Genomic DNA, 24,541 nt, shown 5'->3' with positions numbered 1-24,541 from the left:
AAAGGCAATCTACTAAATGGGAGAAGATATTCACAAACTTTTATTATCTCACAGTTTCTGTGAGTCAAGAATTTGGAAAGAGCTTACCTGGGCAGTTGTGTCTCATGGTCTTTCATGAGGTTGAAGTCAAAACATTTTCTGGGATTGTAGTCATTTGAAGGTTTGACTAGGGCTGGAAGGCCCACTCCCATGGTGGCTCACTCACAGGCTGTTGGCAGGAGGCTTGAGTTCCTTGCCACCTGGGACTCTCCATAGGGCTGCTTGAGGGTCCTCACAACATGGCAGCTGGCTTCCCCTAAACTGAATGATCCTAGGAGGTGGGGAAGCAGAAAGAAGCTGCAAAGCTTTTATGACTTACCTTCAAAAATTATCAAGTTTCAGGTAAAATATTACTTCTGCCAGATTCTGCTCATTATAAGGGAGTCACTACATAGAGCCAAAAAAATGGGAAATTAAGCTTCACTCTCTAAGGGAAGAGTATCAAAGAATTTAGTGGACATATTTTAAAACTACACACAAGTAGGTATTGATTCCCTGCTCTTGACTTGACTAGCATCAGTAGCAGAACCACAGAAGATATATTGGTAAAGATGGCCAAGAAGCCCAAAGAATGCAAGGTGTTATGGGGCTAAGAAATTCTATTCCTGTTTGATCTTTGTCCTCCTGAAACCCTATTTGGTTGGTGATAGTGGCCAGACTCTGGCCAAAAATGGACTCTGACTAGCAAGTGATTTTAGTTTCAGATGACAGGTTGGGAAAGGAGCCTGAATCTTTACCCAGCAAAACAGAGTTTTTAGTCTGTCACCTGCCTTCATATACTTATATTTAACACACACATGGATAATGTTATCTCTCTAATTTTCAGAAATTCTCAAGCATCTGAGTGGCACCCCATGTTACTTTGCCCAAATGAGAAGTGTGAAAAAAACCAATGTAGTCAGTATAGAATAGTATGGTATGCTATAGTGTAGGGAATAGTATAGTTTAGTAGTATAGAATGGTATAGTATGTTATGGAGTAGTATATTTTAGTATAGAATGTTACTGTGTGGTATAGCGTGGGATGGGATGGGATGGGTTGGGATGAGATGAGATGGGATGACTTGTGATGGAATGGGTTGGGATATAATAGAAGAATAGAATAGAATAGAACAGACATGCATGCTCACAGCCTAAACTTTTGCTTCCTTGTAACATCAGTGTCAGCTGTTCTGAACCTTGCCCAGCCAGATTTCTAGTTTGGGTTCAGATTATTCAGATTATTAGCCAAAAGACAAAGGCGGGATCCCTGGGTGGCTTAGCGGTTTAGCACCTGCCTTTGGCCCAGGGCGCGATCTTGGAGATCCGGGATCGAATCCCACGTCGGGCTCCCGGTGCATGGAGTCTGCTTCTCCCTCTGCCTATGTCTCTGCCTCTCTCTCTCTCTCTGTGACTATCATAAATAAATAAAAATTAAAAAAAAAAAACAAAAGACAAAGGCTATTTTTGCCTGGCTTGGGATGAAAAATCAGATGGGAACTTCCAGATGGACCACACTGGCTCCTGGCAGTTTAGGGCAAAGGAAATGAAAGGTAGTTTCTTTAAAAACAGTGGTTCTCAAAGTGTGCTGCCTAGACAAACAGCAACAGCACCACCTAGAAACCTGTAAGAAACACAAATTCTCTGACCCAGCCCAGACCTGCTGATTCAGAAACTCTGGAAGTGGGGCCAGATGTTTTTAACAAGGCTTTTAGGTGATTTTCATACATGCTCAAGTTTGAAAATTACACTTTAGAAAAATCCTATGCCCAACTCACTGCATTTAATTTTATAATACCTGAGTGTGAAAATGAATAAATGAAACCTGATTTAAAATGGAGTCAGTGAGGGCAGCCCAGGTGGTTCAGTGGTTTAACGCTGCCTTTGACCCAGGGCCTGATCCTGGAGATCCGGAATCGAGTCCCACGTCAGGCTCCCTGCGTGAAGCCTCCTTATCCCTCTGCCTGTATCTCTGCCCCCCCCTCCTCTGTGTGTGTGTGTGTGTGTCTCTCTCATGAATAAATAAATAAAATCTTTAAAAAAAAAAGAACTTTTTTTTTTTTTTAAAAAGAACTTTTTTAAAAAAAATAAAGAACTTTATTTTAAAAATAAATAAAGAAGAATAAAGAAATAAGAATAAAGAAATAAAGGAGAATAAGAAGAATAAGAAGGATGAGGGAGAAGGAGGAGGTGGAGGGGTAAGAAGAGAAAAAAAATTGTGTATTTTTAAACTTAAGTCCTTAAGATATCAACTCTTTCTACAATCACAAAATGCAAACACCAGTGATCTTCACAGCAGCCTTAAGAAAGTTAAACATTTTAAATAATTTTATGCCTCCAAAACTCAACATTATCGACAGCATTGTTCACATATTTAAAAGAATAAACATCTGGGATGTCTGGGTGGCTCAGCAGTTGAGCGTCTGCCTTTGGCCCAGGGCATGATCTTGGGGTCCCTGGATCGAGTCCCACCTCGGGCTCTCTGCATGGAGCCCGCTTCTCCCTCTGCCTATGTCTCTGCCTCTCTCTCTCTCTCTGTGTCTCTCATGAATAAATAAATAAAATCTTTTTAAAAAATAAAAAACAATAAAAGAATAAACATCCTACCAAAGATGTGCTTGGTACGTCAGAACTTTCTCCCAAACTATAGATGGTACCCAACTTATGATGGCTCAACTTACAAGTTTTTGACAATGGTGAAAAAGCAACATGCATTCAGTAGAAACCATACTTCACATTTTGAATTCTGATCTTTTCCTGGGCTAGCAACACTTTCTCGTGATGCTGGGCAGTGGCAGCAAGCCACAGCTCCCAGTCAGCCACAGGATCATAAGGGTTACAACCAATATACTTACAGCGTTCTATAACCACACAGCCATTCTGTGTTTCACTCGCAGTACAGTGTTCATTAAATTACGTGAGATATTTGGGGTGCCTGGATGGCTCAGTCCATTGAGCGTCTGACTTGATTTCAACTCAGATCATGATCTCCAGGTTGTGAGATTGAGCCAGCTATGGGCTCCATGCTCAATGGGACTCTGCCTCTCCCTCTCCCTCTCCTTCTGCCCCTCCCCATCCCCACCGGCCCCTCTCCCTCTGAAATAATAAACATATTTTTATTTTTATTTATTTTTTTTAAAGATTTTATTTATTTATTCATGATAGTCACACAGAGAGAGAGACAGAGAGGCAGAGACACAGGCAGAGGGAGAAGGAGGCTCCATGCAGGGAGCCCGACGTGGGATTCGATCCCGGGTCTCCAGGATCGCGCCCCAGGCCAAAGGCAGGCGCCAAACCGCTGCACCACCCAGGGATCCCTAAACATATTTTTTAAAAAATTACATGAGATATTCAACATCTTGTTATAAAATTGGCTTTTTGTTATATGATTTTTGCCCAACTCTAGGCTAGTGTAAATGTTCTGAGCACGTTTAAGGTAGGCTAGGCTGAGCTATGATGTTTAGTAGGTTGGGTGGATTAAATGCATTTTCAACGTACAGTATTTTGAACTTATCATGGGTTTATGGGGATGTAACTTCATTGTAAGTTCAAGGATATCTGTGGTTTGCTTTTTAACTTGTACACACTGTGAAGGGAATTGTTGACTATGCTTTCTTCTTCTAGAAAACTCAGAGTCAAATTAGCAAGTGAACATCAATCAGCCTTTAGCACAGGAGCCTCACGAGGCTATCTTATTTTTCCTGCTTTTATTTCCTCGGCCTGGTGTTCCTCCTTAGTATCTACCTTGCTGTACCATTCATATTTCTGTCAGACATTTAAAATCCTTTTAGGAATGAGGCTGGCAATACAAAAATACATCTAAAGGGTGAGGTGGGGGTGCATAGTTTCTCTCCTCAAGCAAACAGAAAACCAGAGGGGAGAGGTGGAGTGACAGCCAACTGTCCAGCAGCCCCTTCCCTGATGTACTGAGCCGTGGTGGGGTAGGCACTGAAATCAGGGTCAGCTTCTGAAAAATCAGGAGCGGAGAGGGGAAGAACAGCTGTTAGTGGCAGAAGAGCTCTTTGCACTAGTTGTTTCCTGAGGTTAGGAAAAGAGGGTGGGGAGAGGAAATTGAGGTCTAGCTTCTCTATCTTATGAGATGGATCTATTTCTTGTCCTCTCAGTCGTCTCATTTTAAGATTAAATCGGCATCCACACAGGACTGGCAAACAGGATGCAGGCCACCCAGACCCCAGGCATCTCTCCCTTTAAGTGTAATGCACAAGCCACTGATATAGACCACCCTGACCCCACTCTGCTCAGAGTTCCCAGGGAGATCGGCCAGCAGTTTGGGGACAGGAAATTATAGAGACAATAGGGACATCTGGTGAAGGCTTATTGCAAAAGTCAGAGAATACTTACTGTTTTGATTTCCTGTCTTTCTAGTTTGGAACAGATCAAGGGTATTTTTCTTGGGTAGCTACCTTGGAGGGACTTATTCCAGCTTCAAGGCAGGCTGATTGGAAAGGAATTAGGAATCAGCCACAGAGTGGGGGCTGTTTGGAGCTGCCCACCCCACCAGCCAGCAGTGCCTCCCAGGAAAATTTCCATAAACAGCTCCGTCAGGACTGCAGTGTCAACCTTGACCAGTCACTTCTGAGCCCAGTTACATCCATAATGACATTTCTCCACCTTCCCCTTCCCCTCAGAACATGACAGATGAGGGGCTTCATGGAACAAGTCTCCGAGCTGCGATGGGAATCCGTCTCGCTCCATTGCAGGAAAAATATATATCCCTGAACAGCTGTGAGGAATTCTTTCATTATTCATCTACAATATTACTGCTAGCCCTTGCATCCTCTTTTTACAATAAAAAATGAAAACAGATTAAATGGCATATTCTGACAATGATTGCTTTTAAACACCCAGGCTAGAATAAAGGAGGTGGTAGAGAGAATGTGAAAACAGAAGGTTTGTGGAACCCTGGTCTCTGGAGACAGAGAATGGCCCCTGCTGAGTGGAAGTACAAGGAAGTTTCCCAGGGTGGCCTCTCTGCATTGTGACCACACAGGGTCATCAGAAGCTTCCTGCTTATGCCCCACCCAAAGCTTTTTGTTTGGAACAATTTACAACCATTCAGTATCGTACTGGCTATGGTGTGTTTTGAGAAGAAAGTAAATTTTATCAAGGGCAGAAACAGTCATTGGGCAAATAAAGTGGAGACAGACACCCAAAGACCACCTGCTCCATGTCGTCCGCATCACAGAAGGAACTACTAGGTCTATTGAGAAGACTCAAACCTTTAGGAGGGCTCTCATGAGGGGGCTTACCCTCCAGAAACTCCCCCTGAGGTCAGTGGAAGCAGGCTGAGAGGAGATGATGGGGGGAAGGTTTAGGAATGGTGTGAGGCCATGCGGAGGATACCACAGTTGGCCTGGCTTGATGGAGGGCCTGACCCCACTCAAACAGTGAAGATGTGGGGCACAAACCATCTCAAGAGGCAGTGGAGTGGTGGTGGAGTTTGACCATGCGGTCAATGGCTGGAAGACATTTTCAACAGTTAAAAGCACAGTTTCTGACCATTGCCTAACTAACCTCCTTATGTATTCACTCAATCAATTCAACATCAGTTTATTGCACAGCTGCTGCATTCACTTTCTATACCACTTAATTACCAAAAACTCAGCAGCCCTAAACAACACACATTTATAATCTGTAGCTTCTATAGGTTAGATGTCTGCACACAGCTTGGCTGAGTGCTCTGTGTAAGGGTCTCACAATCCAGGTGTTGGCTGGGGCTGTGGTCTCATCAGAGGCTTTAGTGAGAAAACATCTGCTTTCAAGCTCCCACAGATTTTCCTTGTAGTTACCACCTGAGGGTTTCAGTTTCTTGCTGGGATCTACTCTCAGCTCCTAGAGAGTGCTAACTCACAGTTTCTTGCCACATGAGCTTCTCCAACAGGGTCATTTACTTCATGGCAGCCTGCTTCTCCAAAGCCAGTAAAAGGGAGAGGGGGAGGGAGAGAGAAACCGAGGCAGCTAACAAATGAAGTCTTACATATTGCAATCATGGATGTGACATCTCATCCTTTTGCCATATTCTATTGGTTAGAATGAAGTCACAGTCAAAAGCAGGGGATTAAACAAAGATGCAGACGCCAAGAGGCAGGGGTCATGGGAACATCTTAGAGCCTGTCTATCACATCTACTATGAACCCGATTCTGTTTTAGGCAGCAGGGGTACAGCAGTGAACAAGTCATATCTTAAGAGGGAAGTGGTTAGGGGTGGGGAATGGAGGGAAGGAGGGAGAGGGAGAATCTGTCTGTAAATTAAAGGTCACATGTTAGATGAAAAGATATATCTACAGGGACACCTGGGTGGCTCAGCGATTTGGTGCCTGCCTTTGGCCCAGGGTGTGATCCTGGGGTCATGGGATCAAGTCCCATGTCGGGTTCCCCACAGATAACCTGCTTCTCCTTCTGCCTGTGTCTCTGTCTCTCTGTCTCTCTCTCTATGTCTCTCATGAATAAATAAATAAAATCTTTTAAAAAAGATATATCTACAAATCTCAATATCTGGACCTCATTTGGATTCTGATTTTTTTAATGTAAAAAACAAACCCTGATAATTATGAAACAATTGGAAATTTGAATGTCAACTAGATATTTGATGACATTAAGAAATTATTAATTTTAGAAGTATTTGTGGTCTTTTAATAGAGTCCTTAGTTTTTTAGAATTTCTTACTGAAATAGTAAAGATGAAATGATATATCTAGGAGATTTTCTTTAAAAAACTATGGGAGTGAGGGTGCCTGAGTGGCTCAGTTGGTTAATGTCCTACTCTCGATATTGGCTCAGGTCATAATCTCAGATGGAGCCCTGTGTTGGGCTCTGCACTAGGCGTGGAGCCTGCTTAAGATTCTCTCTCTCCCTCTCTCTCTGCTCCTTCTCTCCTCCCTCTCCTGTGCTCTCTCTCTCTCATAAAAAAAAAAAAAACAAAAAAAAAAACTTGGGAGTGAGAGAAGGTGGAGATATAAGTGAAACAGAATTCCCAGGGGTTGGTGGTGGTGTGGTGGGGATGATGGACATATGGAAGCTCATTAAGCTATTCTGTCAACTTTTGTGACAGAAATGTCACAAATGTGCTCAAAATCCTGCATAACAAAAGCTTTAAAAATAAACATATTGGTATATACTCTTGATACTAATCCTAGAAATGCAAATGAAAACCATGTGATGCCACTTCATGTCTATCAATTCACCAGAATTTTTTTTTTTTTTGTGATGATACCCATTGCAAGCAAGGGTGTGATAAAACAGATTTCTGATGCATTGTTGGAAGAGGGTGGAGGATGAGTGGTGTACAAATGGGTACACTCTTCAGAAAGCATTTTGAGGGCAGCCCAGGTGGCTTAGCAGTTTAGTGCCGCCTTCAGCCCAGGGCGGGATCCTGGAGACCCGGGATCGTGTCCCAAGTCAGGCTCCCTGCATGGAGCTGAGCCTGCTTCTCCCTCTGCCTGTGTCTGCCTCTCTCTCTCATTCTGTGCGTGTCTCTCATGAATAAATAAATAACATCTTTTTTTTTTTAAAAAGAAAGCATTTTGATAATATGTATCGAGTCTTTAAAATATTCATATTCTTTAGGGCACCTGGGTAGCTCAGTGAGTTAAGCATCTGCCTTCAGCTCAGGTCATGATGCTGGGGTCCTGGGATCAAGACCAGCTTTGAGCTCCCTGCTCAGGGGGGAGTCTGTTTGTCCCTCTCCCTCTGCACCCCTACTCATGCTTTCTCTCACTCCCTATCTCAAATAAGTAAATTCTTTAATAAAATACTCATATCCTTTGATCCATAATTCCATTTCTGGAAATTTACTCTAAAGAAATAACCTTCAAAGTAGACAGTTTATGCACAAAGATATTTATTACAGAATGTGTAATAGAGAATTCACCTTACCCAAAGAATGTTCTGGTCTTTGTCCTCAACTTTGGGAGGTGCTTCCTAGGTCCTTGGAATGTCCTGACTAATAAGAGTGTCTTTGTTTACCTGGGGATGATTTATGATCAGGTCATTGGGCCATGTGATATCCAATCTATGTCTAGAGGATCTGGAAGCTAAAGATCAGCCACACAGGTTGTCAACCATGGAGCTCCAATAAAAACTCTGGACATCAAGGCTTAGGTGAGCTTCCATGGTTGGCCATAGTCACTCCATGCATGTTGTCATATATTATTCCCAGAAAAGTAATGCCGTCTATGACTCCATGGGTAAAGAACAACTCCATGTCTGGATCTTTTCTGAAATCTCTTCCCATGGCTGTTTTCATCTGTATCTTTTAACTGTAATAAACCATAGCCATGAATATGATAGCTACCTGTGAGCTCTGTGAGTCCCTCTAGGGAATTATTGAAATTCAGGGCAGTCTTGGGAACTCCCAAACTTATCATTGGTGTCACAAATGAAGGTAGTCCTGTGAGCTGTTCCTAACTTTGCAGTTGATATCAGAAATGAGGGCAGGGGTGCCTGGGTGGCTCATTGGCTAAATATTTGACTCTTGATTTTGGCTCAGGTCATGATTTCAGGGTCATGAGATTGAGCCCCATATCCGGTTCTGTGCTCAGCAAGGAGTTTGCTTGAGATTCTCTTTCCTTCTCTGCCCCTCCCCCTGCATGCCCATGCACTCTTTCTCTATCTCAAAAAAAGCTTTAAGAAAATGAGGGCAGTCTTGTGGATTGTTTCCTTTCTAACTTTGCATGGCTTATTTACAAAATAAAAAAAAAATCCCTGGGAACACAAGAATAATAGTTCAATAATAGCACTACTATGTGTTTCACATATGTAATATTATACAGGCATTAAATACAGCACTTATAAAGAATTTATATATTAATAGGAGGGAGGCTATGCAACATGTCCAATGCAAAATATTCAATGCAGAGTATTATCACTATATGCACGTAGATTTTGAAATACATGTAGAATAATGTCTAGATGAATTATACCAAAATGCCAGTGAGTAGCTATTTTGGGGTGCTAAGATTAAAAAACTTTTCCACATCTCTAAACTTTTCAAATGCTCTATAGTATGCCAATCTGTATGACTTACTTTGATAATCAGAAATGTCCCTGGGACAATGGCAAATCCCTGGGATCACTTCCAGGAGGGTAACTAACTAACTAAGGCTTCAGTCTTTGAGTGAGGCAAAGGGGGTCTTGAATTGAGTGCTCAAAACACTTTCCCAAATAAGGCACCTATTCTCATGGGATTCTGTTCTTGGAAATCTTGGCAGAGTGGAATGTGCACAAAAACTAATAAACAAGATGAGTTTTGGCTTAAAGAGTATCAGAAGGCTGAAGCCAGCAATGAGTTGAAATTTACACACACACACAACACACACACACACACACACACACACACAAAGCCAAAAGCATCAGAAATGGCTTCTGCTTTTTAAAGTTAAATTTAGGGCAAGTTGGAAAACAAAGATGACAGAAGCCACTGTTTAGGAATGGTGGTGATTTTTATCAGATAGAAGGCAGAACTTCTACACCACTAATTTGCTTCCATCTTTTCTGTCAAATAACATCTTCTACCACGAAATGGGCAACACAAATGTTGATAAGAGAGAATTAAAACCCTGAGTGAAGAGATTATAAAAAGTGCACCTGTTCCCTAGCTACTCTAATGAATTAAAGTCGCTTACCTCAATGAATTACTTTCCAGGATGCTGATAACCCTTGCAAATGGGATTGCTAAATTATTGTCAGGGATCTTGGAGGCAACCAGGAGAATAGAAGATTTTCAGAGATGGAGATTGGAGCTTTTATAAGAAACTGCAGCCCAGATATAATGCATTACATTTCACTAAGCATTTTCATACAAATTCCTGTTTGTTTTTTAATAATAATAATAATAATATTTATAATGTTTATAATAATAAACAGTATGGTTGGATCAAATGAGAGAATAAAGGCTAAATGGTAAAGCCCTAAACAGAGGTTTGGAATAATAAGTAGGATAGATACAATTATTCCATCCATCTTACAGATGAAGACACTGAGATTCAAATAGACTTGCCCAAGTTCCCATTGCTGGTTCACTTTGCAAATACAGGGATCTAATTACTAACACCCAAGCAAGAGTTTCAAATTCTAAATAACTTCCAAGCACTCAGGAAACAAAATGTCAAACACTAGGACATTGTATGGATTCACTTACAAAACACACACATATAACATGATGACATCATTTCTATCTTTGCCATGGTTATTAGATTCTTGGATATGGTATATCTGTAATTCAACAAAGGATTTCCTAATCCCCTCCCATCAGGCACAATGTTGGGCTGTCCCTTAAAGGATGGTAGAAGCATGTCAGAAGAGGTGCCAACCAGGAAACCTAGAAAATTGTGTTAATGAGGCCAGAAGCTGAGTCAGGGTAGGCTGGGTCAGAGCCCAGTAACTATTAAAATGTGTATCCTATTTTTCTTACAGTTATATTGCTATAAGCAATAGACTCTTCATCTATTGACAGGAAACAGTGGACTTTCCTGAGAAAGTTTTGGTGAACTCACAGGACTGACAGAAAGGAGGAGTGGTAGGGCAAGGATGGACAGGACTTAATTGGCTAGAGAACCATGTTGTCAGGGCACTCCCCATGGAATGTGTGTATTTGGTGTTGTCTTTTGCTATTGGAGGCTGTCCTTACATCCAACTACTCAAGATTGGAAGTTTGGGACACTGAATCCCACTGCTTAGCTTTAGTAGTATTCCCATCCCTTGAGAAGGGGAGGAGAAATTTCATCTAAACTTCATGAAGTGAGAATGGAAGAGGACAGATTCCTTCCCCCAAAAAATTAGAGCTGTTGCTGGAAATAAGGTGAATAAACCATGTTTGGGCCCCAGGGGTAATCTGTTTCCAGAACCCACGCTAATATGTGGAGGGATTTCAGCAAAACAAAACAAAACAAAACAAACAAACAAAAACAAACGCCCCCCCCCCCCCAAAAAAAAACACTCTTCCTTCCACAGAACGGTTGAGGCAGGACTGAATGGGAAAATGAATAGGAAAGTGTTTCAGAAATGCTAAGATGCTTACTCTTATTATTAATAGGATGGGAGGGAGAAAACTTCCCTGGTACATTTTGAGAAGGAATAGGACATATTCACCTTCTGGGCTCTCTTTTGAAGCCTGCCTGCCCTCAGGGGTCATTGCTCTCTTATGTGTAGTAACTTAGTGGAATGGGCTCTGTCCTTGTCACAAGGAGGCTTCTTTCAGGAAGTGAAATGTAATTCACTTGGCAAATCTAGAGCCATGCATTCCATTCAGTTGTAAAGCTGACATCTGGGTCTCCATCTCCCTGGTTACTGGGTCTATACCTCAGTTGGTTTGCAACTCGGGAAGGAAAAAAGATCTCATCTATCTACCTATCCCCAAACCAATCACAGTCAAATCAGAGGAGCCATTGAGAGAACAATGGCAAAAAGGGCCAGGCCAGTGCAAGGCAAACTGGAAGAGGTCCCCAAGGTCGGATGCTCATGCTCAGAGTGGCTTTATCTAGTTTCACCCTGGCTTTCATAAGCATGCAGCTGTTGAAGGAGCTAGAATACACAGGCATCTGACAAGGAATTTTACGCTGTGGAGGATGAGATATAAATATAACAGAGTGGTTAACAGTATGGATTCTAAGTCAGAATACTTGGGTTCATATTGTGGCTCTGCCACTTAAGAGCTCTGTGCTCTCAGGCAAGTTAATTAACTGCTCTGTCCCTCGTCTGTTAAATGGGAATAATGTTAGTACCTACCCCACTGGGCTATTATGCAGATTAAGTGAGACAATGCACATAAAGCACCAGAACACTGTCTGGCACATAGTAAGTCTCAATAAATAATCTTCATCATTAGGAATACAGCATAGATGCTAGTTTAATTAGGGGGAATCAGTAACTACCATACCCAATGAGATTGCCTCATGAATATTAATCTAAAGAGAGGTTTCTAGAGGTTATTCAAGGGCTCTGTCCTGAATCCCATCCTCTCATTTTTGCCAGTGATGGAGGCCAACACAGAAAAGGTATGCCTCTCAAATCTGCAGATTAACCAAAGCTACGTATGAATCAAGGTGCATGCATGTCATGTCAGGATATGATTTTAAAAGATCTTTAAAAAGTGGAGCAGCAAACTAATCTAAGAAGATTTTTTTTTAATTTTTTATTTATTTATGATAGTCACAGAGAGAGAGAGGCAGAGACACAGGCAGAGGGAGAAGCAGGCTCCATGCACCGGGAGCCCGATGTGGGATTTGATCCCGGGTCTCCAGGATCGCACCCTGGGCCAAAGGCAGGCGCCAAACTGCTGCGCCACCCAGGGATCCCTCTAAGAAGATTAAATGCAATAGCAGTTGTACTGTTCTTCAAGTAGGTCCAAATCAAATTAAATCATATACATATAGGATGGGAAAATATGGCTTTAGCTATAGCAGGCATCAAAAATGCAGAGAGATTTTAGATTAGTGATAGTTTAAAAGAAGTCCAAAGGATATCTACTGAAACCAGCAGAGTTAGTCTTCAGCAAAGTAGACACAAGTACAGAAAATGGAAGTGGATGCTTCCCACTTACTTCTGAGGGGAGGAGTGGGGGATTAGGCAGGGATAAGGAGGCTGCTCAAAGAGTTTAAAAGGAAAGGGCCACTGGCACGCTCCTAAGCCAGAGTCTTTGATGAATAACCAAATATAAGGGTTAAATCTAAAGGGACTTAACAGGATTGTGAATGGCAAAGAATCAGTACTTGGGAACCAAGTGGAAACAGGGTCTAAGTGAAAGAAGTAGGAGCATATGGAGAGGATACTAGGGAAATGGCCATGAGCACCATAACAGATCTTCGTTAGTATAAGGAAATACCTTCTAAGAGTTGAGCTTTCTGACTATGGATGAATAATATTAGGAGGCAGTAACATTCAGGCAGCTATTGGGTTTCCCGGGAAAATTGTAACAAATTCACATATCAGATGGGGAATAGGACTGGACCTCAGAGTTAAGTCCCTATTAGTTCTGAATTTCTGTGCTTTTATTGTCAAACAGTAAATACATAGCCTTCTTTTGACTGCAAGCACAGCACCCATCATATTAAGGAACATCAGTCCATTATGGAACCCAGAAATTAAAGTTCAGTAAAGCCACTCCTAAGCTGCCATGTTGATAGTTAGCCAAACTCCTGATACAAGAGTTCAAAGACACTGAGGTCTTGTTTTTCTTGATGCCCGTGGAGAGTTTGCAATCACCTGGCTGTGGGCTGCAGCCCTCTGGATGGAAAGCATGTCTGAGTCAGTGCCTGTGTCAGGAGACAGATGGAAGCTGGCCACATGACCCCTGGTCCCACATCCATTCCACCAAATGGAGAGACATGACAAGCCTTTTATTTTCAGGACAGAACACCATTGATTATTCCCTGTTAATGCTTCCCCGTCGATGGCGGGCCGGGACTAGAGGGAAATGGAAGGATGTGATATCCGGGCCCCCCAAAGGGAAAATCAATGTGATATGGTTTGTATTTCATTCTAGGATAACCTCTTTCTCTGAGTGCCAGCCCACAGGCCGCTGTTTCTCTCTCCACCAACTCCTCCAGACGTTGTCACATCCTCTCACACTCACCGAAGGACAGGGAGGGAGAGGAGAGGAGAGAAGGACCGGGTGCTTCGAATTATTAAACTCTGCTTTCATTCTCTTTCAGGAATTTACAGTCACTAACAGGTTACAGGATGCACAGACTTCCTCGGCAGGTTCAGATCAGAGGGGAAGAGCCTACCAAGTCAGCCGAAGAAACCCTTGTCTGACTTATTACAGATGCATACAGCAGACAGCTCATCTCAAAGGATGACCTTGGAAAACCGACAACCTAGAAACTGCATGCCCCCTGGCACAATGCTGAAAGTTACAAGTTCAGAGAAAGAGGCAAAGACTTGTATTGCAGGGAGGTGAGAGGCAAGAAGCAACCTCTCTTTGTGTGTATACACACACACACACACACACACACACACACACAAATCAAACACCACAAGTGTTTATGTTCCTCCCTCCCCAAAAGGAACCCAACATTTGAAACACAAATGCTTGAGGATCTTGGATCTAACAGAAAGGGGAGGTTTTGTTCCCTCTAGGGTCTCAGGGTGAAGTTAAAGCAATACTACTTTATTGTCTCAGAAGTGGGGAACCAAACCAGTAATATCCTGATACCTAGAGCTATACTCACCTTTTGGTTCCAGACAGGGCATTTTATTACCGTTTAACCTCCTCAGTATTGCAGCCTCATAGACCCATATAGTGTTGCCTCTGGAAAACTCTAGGATTATCTATTGCTGTTTATCCCCTTCACGTAGGACTTACCCTAGGAGAAGTGAACTCACTTTTCTCCATTTACCTTATTCCCTGGCGCCAAGAATCATAGGAGCTGAGCCCTCTGCCTGGGAGAGGTTGGACCGCGTGACCTCCAGTGAGCTTTCCAACTCTCGGACTCTGTGTCGGATCCCTGTGGTGTAGACCGAAGGGAATTGTTTTCTGCTTGTGGGAGAATGGAGCAGCTCCTGTTTTGCACACCGACACAGTATGGATAACCAATTCCACTCGAGTCCTAGCAGCATGCTTTCCAATGTATTGCTATATGTATAGGATCGTGTGTGTTAAAAAGATGAGCTAAAACATAAATAAATAAAACAAACAGCAGACAAAAAACCATGAGCTACTTTTCTAATAACTTAGCGTAAAAGCTTGTGTCCTAGCAGGTCTATGATTAATTCTGTTACTCGTTTCACAAGTGACTTGCTGTGAAACGGTACTACCAGTGAGGCTGTGGAACATGAACATCCTACGAGAGTCTTGAGACAGTGTCTCTACACATTCTTCTTCCCACAGGGGATCTACTTCATGCCTTGGGCTCTACCCCCCTCAGCTGGTGGCAGTCACTGGTGCCTGAGTCTCCCCTAGGCTCTGGGGCTCCATCAGCCTCACTTTCCTGCTGCCAGGGCTCTTTCCTCTACTCCACATTGACCAGACAAGTGCTCAGGAGCTTTGAGTTTGGCAGGGAGGGGCGCTAAAGACATCTTTGAGTAGCCGCTTCGTCCCACACCAGGGATATCCTGCTGGAAGAGATATATCCCATTCAGAACAGATGGTGAACAGAAGACTCAGGGGGCAGAGTCCCAGTGTGGCCTTTGCTGTGGAAATTCCTTTGCAGACAATGTGACAAATTATATATGGCCCCGTGGCCTGCTCTGAAAGTAAATGCCAGGCACCCTCAAGGATCCCCACACCACAGGGAGGGAGGATCCTTCAGACAGCCCAGGAGCAAGGACCTCTGTCCAGTACTTTGTGCCCAGGTCCTGAGCTTGATGGAGAGATGCAGTCTATACATGCCCTGCTCTGGGCTCTTAGACATACCCTTCGGACACTCAAAAACACTCACCTATGGTCACATACATTTTTGTTTGCTTGTTTTGTGTTGTTTTTATTGAATACAACATACTTCCAGAGACATGCACAGTCATACATGTACAGCTCGATGAATCTTCATAAAGAGAACATACTCACTAAACAAAGGCAAGATTACCAAAACTTCCAGAAGCCGTCTGTCTCCTTCGGTTAATCACACCTACAGCAGGCAAGCACACTCCTTATTTTTCTTTTCTTTTCTTTTCTTTTCTTTTCTTTTCTTTTCTTTTCTTTTCTTTTCTTTTCTTTTCTTTTCTTTCTTTTCTTTCTTTTCTTTCTTTTCTTTTCTTTCTTTCTTCTTTCTTTCTTTCTTTCTTTCTTTTTCTTCTTTTTAAAGATTTTATTTATTTATTCATGAGAGACACAGAAAGAGAGAGAGAGGCAGAGACACAGGCAGAGGGAGAAGCAGGCCCCATGCAGGGAGCCCAACGTGGGACTCGATCCTGGGTCTCCAGGACCACGTCCCGGGCCAAAGGTGGCGCTAAACTGCGGAGCCACCCAGGGATCCCCACACTCCTTATTTCTAACAGCAAATTTCATTTTGCTTGTTCTTGACCTCATATGAATGGAATCACACAATATGTTCTCATGTTTCTGGCTGCTTTGCTCAAGCTTATGTTTCTGAGGTTCATCCATGTTATTGCATGTGGTTTGTTAACTCTCATTTCTATACAGCATTGTATGTATGAAAATTCACAATTTATAAATTCATTCTGTTGACAGACATCTGTATCTTTTCAGCTTGGGCTGCTATGTATAGAGCTGCTATGTGCACATATTTTGGTACACGTAAGTTAACGTTTCTATTGAATATGTACCTAAGAGTGAAATTGTTAGGTGGTTGGGTTTGCACCCGTACAGCTTTAATAGATATTGTCAAATAAGTTTCTGAGGCAGCTGTACCAACGTACGCCTTGCCAGGTTTAGGAGAGTGCCTGTTGCTCCACATCCTTACCAGTACTTGCCGTTGTTGCTCTTTTTAATTTCAGCCATTCTGGTGGCTCAGCGGTTTAGAGCCACCTTCAGCCTACGGTGTAATCCTGGATACCTGGGATCGAGTGCCATGTCGGGTTCCCTTCATGGAGCCTGCTTCTCCCTCTGCATGTGTCTCTGCCTCTCTCTCTTTGTCTCTCATGAATAAATAAAATCTGTAAAAAAAATAATTTCAGCCATTCTGTTGAGTATGTGAGGATATGTCATTGTGGTTTCAATCTGCATTTCATGAATGAATAATGACGTTTAGCACTTTGTCATATATTAATTGGCCATTTGGACATCCTCTTCTGTGATGTTTTGTCCAAGTCATTGGCCCATTATCCCGTTGGATTATTGGTTTAACTGATTTGTAGCAGTTTAAAAAATAGATTCTAGATGCAAGTCCTCTGTCACATCTTTGTATTGCAGGTATAATCTCTTACCCTGTGACTTTTTTACTCCCAATGGGCTCTTTTGACTTTAATGTAACCCAATGCATCAATCTTTTATCTTTAAATATTTTAAGAAATCTTACCCAACTTCAAGGTATTGGAGATACTTTCTTTTTTCCTGGAAGTTTGTTTAACTCTTTCACCTTTATTTTTATTTTTTTAAAGATTTATTTATTTGCTTGAGAGGGAGTGGGAGAGGGAGAGAGGGGTGGAGGGACAGAGTGAGAGTCTCAAGCAGACTCTGATATCTCAGACTCTGAGATCATGACCTGAGAAGAAACAAAGGATCAGTTGCTTAGCTGACTGCACCACCCAGGTGCCCCACTTTTTCACCTTTATGATGCAATCTTTATAGAACTGGTTTCCTTTAAGTAGTGAAAATGGGGATCAAGATTTATACTGCAAATGAATACCCAACTGAGTAAGCACCAGTACTGAAAAGGTCGTCTATTCCTTATTGCACAATCGGGTCACCTTTGAATCTGCTTCTGATCTATTTTGTGTCATTAATGTATCTATGTGTGTACCTATAATATAGAATAGCATTATAGCTTTATAAGAAGTCTTGATACATAGTGGTATAAATCTTTCAGCTTTGTTCCTTCAAGATTGTCTTCTCTGATCTTGGTATTTAACATTTTATCCTTCCTTCCTCCCTTTTTTCTTTTCTTTCTTTCTTCTTTCTCTTTCTTCCTTCTTTTTCTTTCTTTCTTTCCTTCCTTTCTTTCTTTTTTTCTTTCTTTCTTTCTTTCTTTCTTTCTTTCTTTCTTTCTTTCTTTCTTTCTTTCTTTCCTTCCTTCCTTCCTTCCTTCCTTCCTTCCTTCCTTCCTTCCTTCCTTCCTTCCTTCTTTCTTTCTTTCTTTCTTTCTTTCTTTCTTTCTTTCTTTCTTTCTATGCCTGATGTGGGGCTTGAACTCACCACCTCAAGATCAAGAGTCCTATGCTCAAAAAAAAAAAAAAAAAAAAAAGAGTCCTATGCTCTACTAACTGAGCCAGCCAGGTGCCTTGGTCTTTAATGTTTTTACATAAATTTTACAGTTAGCTTAATTACCTCCCTACTCCCCCAAAGAAACCCAAACTGCTGTGATTTTGACTGGGATTGCATCCTTTCTATAGACTAATTTGGAAAAAACTGACATTTGAGCTTTTCAATTCATGAACACAGCAAATATCTCCATTTATTTAGGTCATTTTAATTTTCTCTCAATAATGTTTTCTCTGTAAAGGTCTTGCACATCTTTCATTAGATGTATTCTCAGGTATTTTATATCTTTAATGCTATTGTAAATGGCATTTTAAATTTTCATTTTGTTTGTTTATTCATATTCTGTTCATAGTATTTATTTTATATATATAAAATATTATTATATATAATATATAACAATATAAAATATTATTAGTATATATATCACTATATATATACTATATATGCCATATATATATATATAGTCCCCTGAATTTGGGGACTGCTCTATTCTGTATTTCTAATAATCCTAATAAACCATAGATTCTTTAGGATTTTCTACATAAACAATCATATCATCTGTGAATAAAGGCAGTTTATCCCTTCCTTTACAATCTTTACAACTTTTTTTTCTTACCTTATTACAACTGTTATAATCTCTAGCACAATATAGAATATAAATATGATTAGGAGGTATTCCCAACTCAGGGAGAAAGCTTTCAATATTTCACTATAAACCATGATATTTTCTGTAAGATTGTTATAGATGAGATGATCTTTACCAGTTTAAGAACTTCTTTCCATTCCTAATGTGTTAAGTATCTATCATGAATAAGTATTTGATTTTACTAAGTGCTTTTTCTTCATTATTCTATTAAGATAGTCTCACTCTTTTTCTCCTTTATTATGCTAGTTTGGTTAAATACACTACTTTTTTAAGTTGAGATATATCATGTACCATAATGTTCATCCTTTTAAAGTGTACAATTCGGTGGTTTTCAGTATATTCATAAAGCTGTGCAATTGTCATCAGTATCTAATTCCAGAACATTTTAATCATTCCCAGAAACTCACTCCAATCCCATTAGCAGTCATTCCCCATTATCTTCTTCCCTCAGTCTCTCCTAGCTACTAATCTACTTTCTGCTTACATAGATAGGCCTATTCAGGACACTTCATTTATAAGTGGAATCATATAGTAAGTGGCTTTTGAGTCAGACTTCTTTCACTCAGCATAACGTTCTTACAGTTCACCAATGTAGGATGAATCAGTACTTCATTCCTTTTCATGGCTGAAAAATCATCTCACATATCTATATACCTTATTCTGTTTATCAATTTTCATTAGTTGGACATCTGAGGTGTTTCTACTTTTTGGCTATTATGAATAATGCTGCTATGAATATAGGGGCACAGATTTTTAATCCTTGGGAATTATATACCTAGGAATAAAATTTCTGGGTCATCAGGTAACCTGTATTTAACATTTTGAGGAACTTTCTTTTTTGTTTGTTCGTGTATTTAACATATTATTTTTTCTTTTTTAATTTTTTTTTTTTTTTTTGCTTTGAGGAACTTTCAAATTGTTTTCCAAAGTGGCTACACCATTTTACATTCCCAACAGCAATTTATGAAAGCTCCAATTTCTTCACATCCTTGTCAACACTTGCTATTGTCTGTATTTTTTTGAGGATTTTTAAAAAAGTAATCTCTGCACCCAATGCGGGGCTGGAACTTACAACCCTGAGATAAAGTTGCATGACCCACTGACCACGCCAGCCAGGGGTCCCTGTATTTTTTGTTTCTTCTGTTTCTTTTTTTTTTTTTTTCTTAATTACTTTAAGGGTAGAATTCAGTGATTCATCAGTGCATACAACACCCAGTGCTCATTACATCACGTGCCCTCCTTAATGCCCATCACCCAGTTACCCCATCCCCCACCCACCTCTCCTCCAGCAACCCTCAGTTTGTTTCCTAGAGTTAAGAGTCTCTTATGGTTCTATTATTGTCTTCCTTGTGGGTGTGAAGTGGAATTTCATTGTGATTTGATTTGCATTTCCCTAATGAGTAACCACATTGAACATCCTTTCATGTGCTTATTGGCCATCTGTATCTGTTCTTTGACAAATGTTTATTCAAATCCTTTGCTTACTTTTTTTTTAAGATTCATTTATTTATTTAAGAGAGAGAGGGAAAGAGAGCATGTGAGCAGGGGGAGGGACAGAGAAAAGAGGGAGAGAGAGAATCCCCAAGCAGATGCCCCACTGAGGGCACTGCTGAGCAAGGCTCGATTCCAGGATCCCAAGATCATAACCTGAGCTAAAATTAAGATTTGGACACTTAACTGGCTGAGTCACCCAGGCAGCCCCCAACCTTGACTATTTTTTAGTTGGATTAACTTTTTGTTGTTTAGTTGTAAGAATTATTCATATATTCTGGATACCAGACTCTTATCAGAATGTGAGTTACAAATATTGTCTCCTATTCTATGGGTTGTCTGTTTTCTTGTTAGTGTCTTTTGAAGCACAAAAGTTTAAAATTTTGATGAAGTCCAGTTTACCTATTTTTGTTTTGGCTGCTTGTGCTTTTGGTGTCATATGTAAGAAATCATTGCCTAATGAAAGATCATGAAGATTTATACTTGTATTTTCTACTAATAGTTTTATATTTTAGCTCTTACACTTTGGTGTTTTTTTTATCCATTTTAATTTTTCCCTATGGAGTATGAAGAGATCCAACTTTATTTTCTTGCCTGTGGATATCCAGTTGTCCCAGAACTACCTGTTGAAAACACTGCTTGATTTTGTAGTATTAAGACAACATTGTAATCCTGAAATAAATTACACCATTGGACTCTACTTACTAATATTCTGTTTAGGGTATTTATTAAGTATGTTCGTGAGAGGGGCAGCCCCCATGGCGCAGCGGTTTAGTGCCACCTGCAGCCTGAGGTGTGATCCTAGAGACCCAGGATCGAGTCCCGCGTAGGGTTCCCTGCATGGAGCCTGCTTCTCCCTCTGCCTGTGTCTCTGCCTCTCTCTCTGTGTCTCTATGAATAAAATAAATAAAATCTTTAAAAAAAAAAAAAAACTATGTTCATGAGAGATATTGGTCCTATAACTTTCATTTTTTATAATGTTCTTCTGATCCTTTGGCATTAAAATTATGGTGGCCTCAAAATGAGTTGGGAATTGTTTGTTCTTTCTCTATAATTTGAAAGTTTGTATAAGGCTAGTCTAATTCCACTAAATGTTTAGAAGAAATTGCTTAGTAAAGACATCTGGACCTGGAGATTTCTTTATGGGAAAGTTTTAGGTCAGATTCAAGTTCTTAGCTATAAAACATTCAGATTTTCAATTTCCTCCTCAGCTGATAAACTGTGTTTTCATAGAAATTCCATTTCATGTAGATTTTCAGATTTATTAGTATAAAAATCTTCATAATACCTACTTATAACATTGGTAATTTGTACCTTTTTTCTTATTTTCTTGATCTAGTAACTTTTTTCTTGCTATCAGTTTATCAATTTTATTAGTCTTTTCATAAAACCCAGCTCTAGACTTTTCTTATATATTTTTTCTATTTCATTAATTTCTATTACCTTTTTTGTTTTCTTTTCTCTTTTCAGATTTAATTTCCTATTCTTTCTGTACTTTTTGAGATGGCAACTTAGATTTTTAGTCTTTCTTTTCTTTCATTAAACGCAGATTTAAAGAAACAAATTTCCCTTTAAGTACAGGCCTAGCTTTTTTTTCAAGTTTTGATGTATCATAATTTTTATTTTAATTTAGTTTAAAATATTGTCCATCATTGTAACTTCTTTTGAATTATTGGTTATTTAGAAGCATATTTCCATATGAGGATTTTCTAGTTATCTTTTTGTTATTGATTTCTACCTTAATCCCACTTTAGCCAGAGAACATATTTTGGATGATTTCACTCTTTGGAATTTGTTAAGACTTGCTTTATAAGGACCAGTATTTGGCAAATTTTGGTAAATGTTCCATAGGCATTTGGAAAGAACATATATCCTGACAATGCTGGTTGCAGTATGCTGTGTGCATCAGTTAAAGTTATTACTTATGTTGAAACTTCCATATTCTTAAAGATTTTTCACTGTACTGTTACTTATAGTTCTCTAATTTTGCTTTCTATATTTTGAAACTACAGTATTAGGTGCATTAAAATACAAAATTATTACATCTTCTTGGTAGATTTAATTTTTTATTTTTATGAACTGTCCTTCTGTATCTTTAGTAATGCTTCTTGACTTAACGTTTACTTTGACTAATATTGTATAGCTACATCAGATTCCTTTTGGTTAGCCCTTGGTTGGTGTACCTTTTTCCATTTTACTTTCAATCTTCCTTTGTCTTTATACTTAAAAAGTGTGCCCCTGAAAGCAATACATAATTAGGTTTTAAAAAGTATTTTTCCATGTGGTAAGCAGCCTCTTTAAGATGATCCCAAATGATCCCCACCTTCTGTATTCAAGCCCTTGGATAATCTCTTCCCCTGAGTGTGCACCAAAACTAACTCACCTGTAGTGAATTCTAATGATCAGCCATGCTCATAAGTCATTTTATACATAATACAAGTTTATCTGTAGGAAAAATTCCTAGGATTGTTAGGTTAAAAGATATAATGTGCCTTTGTAACTTTGATATTGCCAGCCTCCACAGTTTGCACTAATTTATGCAAGGTGTGAAAATGCCTATTTAACCACATGCTCACCATTATAGCATGTTATCAAGATTTATTATTTTTGATAGGTGAAAACTTTATCTTATTACAAGTGAGGTTTAACATATTTTCATATGCTTAAGAGGCATTTGTATTTTCTTTTCTATAAAATGTCTATTAATTTATTGGATTGCTGATCTATTGCCTATCTATTGGATTGCCTCTTTTTTGAGGGGCTCTTTTTACATTAGATAAATTAGTCCTTATCTTGATGGAGTTACACATATCTCACCCAGGTTCTCATTGGCATTTGCTTATGATGCTACTGTTATAAAGAAATTCTTTATCTCTATACAGTCTCATCTAGCAATCATTTCTTATAAGGCTTTTGGGTTTTGTAGCAGACTCAGGCTGTCCTCACTCTCACGTCATAAGAAAATTTTCTTTTTTTCTAGTACATTGAGAGTTTTATTTATGTTTAAGTCTTAGAACTGTCTGCAAGTTTTCCTGAAATAAGGAGTGAAGTGTGGATTCAACTCAATTTTTTTCCAGAACACTACCCAGTGATCTCCAATTCCTCAGTAATCTTTTTCCTACTGATTGAAAAGTCACCTTTATCATACTCAATTCCCATATGTAATTTCAATCGGTTTCTAAACTGTTCTGTTATACTGATCTGACTATTCAAATTATTACAACTGTTTTAATTCCTGTAGATTTATAAATTTTAAGCATCTATATTATTAATCTCCTTTTATCACCATCCCTTTCTTTCTTGTATACTCTTGCTTGGTTTTCCATATGAACTTCAGAATCAGTCTGTGTAAATCTATTTTAAAAATCTGATTGGTATTTTTATTGGATATCAGATTAAATTTATAGATTAACTAGGGAGAGGTGACAGCTTTATGATGCTAATTGTTATGTATAAACATGGTATGTCTTGTCTTTTCAATTGTTCAGGTCTTGTTTTGTGTCATTAGTATTTTAGAATTTTCTAAAAACAGTATTTCTTGAGTTTATTACTAAGTATTTTATATCTTATGTTTTCTACTGTGGTTATAAAGTGGGTTTTCTTTCCTTATAGCTGTAATTAGACATTGTGTATACAAAGGCTGTTGATTCTGAAAATTAATTTTGTAAGCCATTTAATTTATTGAATTCTTGTTTTAAGTTTTTGGTTACTCCTTTTTAGTTTCTAGGTTGATAATCCAATCATATCAGCCAATTATGATTTTATCCTCTCTTACTAATTCTATACCTTTCATTTCTTTCTCTTGTCTAATTGTTTTAAGTCCTGAAGGACAATTTTAAGTAATAGTGATTATTAGTGGACATCTTTATCTTATTTCTGACTTTAATGAAAGTGTTTCTCTAATTCTCAGTTAAGCATGGTGCTGGCTTTGGATTGAGATAAATATATTTTATCATATTAAGGAAATACCCAGCTAGTCTTCATATTAAATGGTCCTTGTGTTCCTGAAATAAGCCTCATTTAGTCATGGTGAATTCCCCTTATCTGGAGCCAGCCTGACTGGGTTAAAATCCTAGAACCATAACTGATTAGTATTTGAGTTCAGGTAAAATACTTTAATCCCTTTTTGACTCGGTTTCCTTCTCTGAAAAATGGGGATGATAAAAATATCTCATTAGGTTGTGAAAATCAAATAATTAAGAAAAGCTGAGCATCTTTCCACTTGCTTAAGGGACATTTTCCTCTGAAAACTGTTCAAATCTCTTCCCTATTTTCCTATAGGACTTCCTCTATTTTTAAAAGGTCTTCATGGGACACCTGGGTGGCTTAGCAATTGGGTGTCTGCCTTTCACTCAGGGATCCCAGGGTCCTGGGATGAAGTACCTTATTGGGCTCCCTGCAGGGAGCCTGCTTCTCCCTCTGCCTGTGTCTCTGCCTGTGTGTGAATTTATTTATGAATAATTATTATTCATAAATATACTATTATATATTTATTTAATATATAATTATATATTATATAATTTTTATTTATATATAAACATGTAATATAAAT

At 39.4% G+C, this 24,541-nt stretch overlaps 1 long non-coding RNA gene across 1 annotated transcript in view; it reads right to left on the bottom strand.

Moving 5' to 3' along the window:
- LOC112657837 (uncharacterized) overlaps window positions 1–4,999 on the bottom strand; it is a 30,115-nt gene extending 25,116 nt beyond the window's left edge. The window contains exons 1-2 of the long non-coding RNA XR_003135347.3: window positions 4,380–4,999; window positions 88–310 (exon numbers count right to left, since the gene is read on the bottom strand). This is a non-coding gene — a long non-coding RNA (uncharacterized LOC112657837). The remainder of the gene's footprint in view (window positions 1–87; window positions 311–4,379) is intronic.
- Between the last annotated feature and the right edge of the window lie 19,542 nt (window positions 5,000–24,541).

This window comes from Canis lupus, chromosome 8 (genome assembly GCF_003254725.2).
Source record: "Canis lupus dingo isolate Sandy chromosome 8, ASM325472v2, whole genome shotgun sequence".
NCBI classification, from domain to species: domain Eukaryota; kingdom Metazoa; phylum Chordata; class Mammalia; order Carnivora; family Canidae; genus Canis; species Canis lupus.
The sequence above is the reverse complement of the archived record's forward strand: the minus strand, read 5'-3'. Positions and strand labels throughout refer to the sequence as shown.